This window comes from Arachis duranensis, chromosome 1, assembly GCF_000817695.3.
Source record: "Arachis duranensis cultivar V14167 chromosome 1, aradu.V14167.gnm2.J7QH, whole genome shotgun sequence".
Classification (NCBI taxonomy): Eukaryota; Viridiplantae; Streptophyta; class Magnoliopsida; order Fabales; family Fabaceae; genus Arachis; species Arachis duranensis.
Genome location: NC_029772.3, coordinates 6841298 through 6845704, shown reverse-complemented (window position 1 = coordinate 6845704; position 4407 = coordinate 6841298).

The following is a 4407-nucleotide window of genomic DNA, read 5'->3' as shown; positions in this document are numbered from 1 at the left end:
TCTATTATCCTATTTGCTCTCATTACTTCTTCCCAAATTTCATTTGCTTACATTATGATACGTTATATGTGGGAAGCAGTGAAAAGTACTAAAAAGGCTAATCTTCCATATGGCATGTTCCTCACATGTATATTTGAGTATTTTAAGGTTGATTTGTCTAATGAATCTGTTGAGAACAAGGTTTCAATGATCAAAGGAGGAGGAGTTTCGGGCAAGAAAGGCAAGCGATCTGTTCCCTCTGAACCATCTCTCAGCGATCTGGAAGGCCGTCCTGAACCCTCAAATGTCACTGCATCAATCCGGGAGGTTCTCAATGAGTTCCGCAACATGTCCAAGTTGATGTTCAAATCCCACAAGACTGCCCGAAAATTGGAATATGAACAGGAAAGGGCTTGGAAGAAATGTCACGAAAGGGTTGGCTTCATGATTAAGAGCTTTGATGATGAAATGGGAATAGGGGATTACGAAGATGATTCCGGTTCAGAGTTCAATCTTTCTGATGATTCATGACTGTTTCTTCACTTTTAATTGATATTGGCTCCATTAGACTCAATCTATTTTTTGTAGAAGCATGACTTGATACTCACTGCTCTATGATACTTTGATACACTCTTGTTACTTTATTATGGATATTTTGGTGTGTCTTTCATCTTTTGTGCAGGTACCCTTGATGACAAAAGGGGGGAGAAAAATTAGTTTCCAAAATTGAAATTGAAACTAATAAAACAGGGGAGGACCTGCTGAAACAGGGGATGAAATTTTCAATTGAAAATTTATGATCACCCTTGTTTAAGGAATGCATGATGTTATTATTGCATTTGTTTCACTATGGTTACTGCTGAAAATGCATTTGGCATTGATGATGTTTGATTATATGAATGTCTGGTTGATCTTGATAAACATGTTGGTTTGAAAAACTTATTGTTGGCAGTTTCTTTAAATTGTGATATCTAACAGCTGCCATTTTTGATCATGTGTGATTTAAAAATATTTTTCTTACTTGAATAATTTGGCTCTAATATCTTGACCGGAAAATAATTGAAATGTTTTTGAACAACATTGTTTTGTGCTCAGTTGATGTGTGTAAACATTGAGTAGAAAATCAGATTACTGATAACAAATGAGTTTTGTATATCATTCAAATCTGCTCATAAATCAAGCATTTAGCATCATGAATAAATATGCTAAATAACATTGATATTTTGAGGCTTGATTAAAATGTTACAGGTTTATGCCTCCCTTGGTAAAATAGCATACATTAAGGGGGAGTCATGTGACATTTAGAAAGGGAGAAAAATTCAAATACAAAGGGAGTATTCTTTACTCAATCTTTAAATTTCTTTCCATTTCAATTTTAATAATATTTGTCATCAAGGGGGAGATTGATGAGTTTGGAAAACTCCAAATTAATATTTGTGATGAACAAATATTATTGAAATATTTAATTACAAAATTATTAATTTAATTTTCAATTAACATATGTTAATTAATAATTTTGTAATGCAGGTTTTTAATTGGGCCAAAATAAAAGAAGAGATTCCAAGCCCAATAAATTAAATTTCAGCCCTATGTAATTCTTGTTTTGTGATTGTTGGCTGAAAAAATTTTATCATCTGGGCCAGAAATCAAACATTGCCATAAGCCCAATTTAGTTTTGATGAATGATCCTTTGCTTGATCCAAAATTCATCAGGAAAGTAAATGTTACTAATTGGGCCAGATTAAATTTTTGTTGCTAACAAGCCCAACATTAATTTTTTTGAATGTTTCCAAGCTTGGTCTGAAACCAAGCTAAAGAGAAAGCATATAGGCTTCATGCTTTCCAACGGATTCCATTGCTTGCTAAGGATGGATTTCAAAACTTAATATGCTAGCATTGGAAACATGAGAGAGAACTTGACTTTGATTTGATGGGAATCATTATGATTAATGCTATACGTTATTCAAAGCAAGGGAAGTAAAAGCAATCCATCAATATGTTTTATTTCATTTAATTGCTTTTACTTTAACTTCACATTCTCTCTCATCTCTTTCTCTCTTCTCTTCGGTTATTGACCAGGAAGCCATAGAAGCAACACTCACCGAAAAGAAGAAGCTGCATGCATCAAGACCATCAAGCTAATGATGGCAAGAAAAAGAAAACCAAAAGTATGATGTGTCTGAGATAATTACCAAATGTAGTAAGATTTGGTGAGGTAATCTCGGATCCTTCATACTCAAAAAGAAAGAAGAAGATTCGGCCAGCAAGGAAGAGATTCTTGGAGGCATGGCTTGTCTCTGACTCTGCTCAACCACCACAGGAAGTAGCTAGAGTGGCGAAGTGATGGAAGAGGCAGAGATTGGAGCAGATGAAGTCATCATCATCATGAAGCATCAAGGGCCAGAAATCCATCTTGGAGAGGAAGCCAAGGATGGAGCGCTCGGATTGATAAAGAATGATGACCAAGGAAGAACTAGAGGTAGTTGCATGTTGAGTTTTGCATGAGTTACCTCTTCTCTCTCTGTGGTCGAACCGGTTTTGTTTTGAAGGAAAGGAAGCTAAGCTCGGTTTTGGTGTTTCAACTGTGAAGGCTTCACTTCTCTATAAAAAGGGTGAACAGTCACGGTTAGATTAAGGAGAAAGTATGAGAGTGCGAGGCACAGTGTTCTCAGAGCTACCTGAGCTAACAGATTTCTCTTCTCCTTCAATGTATTCTGTTTAGTATTTTTCTGTCTAATTTTGTCATGTCTTGAGTCTCATGGAAAAAGGCAAACAGTGAGGTTTGTATGAAAAAGCCATAGAGCGGAAAAAGGCAGAGTGTGCAAAATTAAAAGAAAAAGCCATAGATGTCTTAGAGTTCCTTTGTTCATCTATGTTGTGTTTCATGATTCTGTGGGAATCCCCTTGTAAGTTGGGTTAGCACTTTACAGTTTGTAATCAAGTTGATTATAGTGAAATTCCATCATTGTTGTGATGGAGACTGGATGTAGGCTGCACTGCACTTAGCAGCTGAACCAAGATATATCTGGGTGTAATCTTCTTTCTCTCCTACTCCACTTCTATTTCTACTGTTCAGGAGCAAAATCCAAAAATGTCTCATGCCAAGTGACGAGACAAAATGAAAATGTCTCGTGGCTAGAGACGAGCTAAAAACAGAAAAGTCTCCTCTAAGTCCAGCAACTGTTAGCAAGCAAAAATGGGGCTAAGATTCAACCCCCTTCTCTTAGCCACTGAAACCATCAAGCCCCTTCCCAAAGAGGTCGGGTTCAAGATAAGCTGACAGATAACACTTATTCAAATAAGTAACAACCCTCTAAAATATCTGATCAACTTCTAGAAGCAATATCTCAACAACCCTAAGATAAAGGGACGGTTGTCCACTTTCAGAAGTGGAACTACTCCAGCAGTTGTTATTGGATCACCACTATAAATACTCTGATATACTCAGGTAAAACTAAGTTTCAATACACTCTAAACCTGCTTACTCCCTTGTTGACTTAGGCATCAGAGAGTCTTTGCAGGTACTACCCTCCATTCTTCAAAATACACAATTCAGATGGCGGCTTTCAATCACGAGCAAGTCGGAGACCACCTTTCTCTGACATTTAAGTCAATCCATCAAACTCAATCTATCTATCTTAAGTTACCTACATAACAGGATTATTGTATATACAAGATAAAATTCAAATATTTTAGACTTATTTAAATAGATAAATAAATTGGCCACTCGACCAATTTAAATTGATTTTTATTCAGCAGCCGGGATCTCGTATTCAAATTAAATCTATTACTTAGGAGCAGACACAACGTAACAGCTCCGATCCATAAGGTCCAAAGTCAACCCTTTCAATGTCAGAAACCAATTCGCTGGTTCATATAACCTAAAGTAACCTAATATTTAACTTCAAAATTATAGTTTTATAGTTTAACTATTTTAGTAGTCTTATAATTTTATTAAATATGTAATTAAATTTTTTATATTTTTAATTAATTTTATATTATTTTTAATTTTATAATTGACTGAAAGCCTCTTGGATAGACGACTTTGCCCTGTTGCCGTGCTCCCTTAAATATGGCGTGTCACAAACTAACAGGTACAACTGCAACTGCAACCGTACAAGTAAATAGCAAACCAAATATATATAATTATATATACATCATATATCCCAAATTTTAAAACATCAAATTAAGAAACATGTGTCGGCAACGTAACTGACCTCCAATTTCTTAATTAATTATATTAACCAAATTTATTTCATCTTATGGGTTTGTTTGGTTTTTGGGTTAAAATGTCATAATGTAACATTCGATCAATTTCTTTTATTTCAATAAGATGTATCTCTATATATTTATCGACTTGAATATTTAGATAATATTATTTTATAACATAATATTAAAACTTCATTAATAATATACTAAATATAGAAT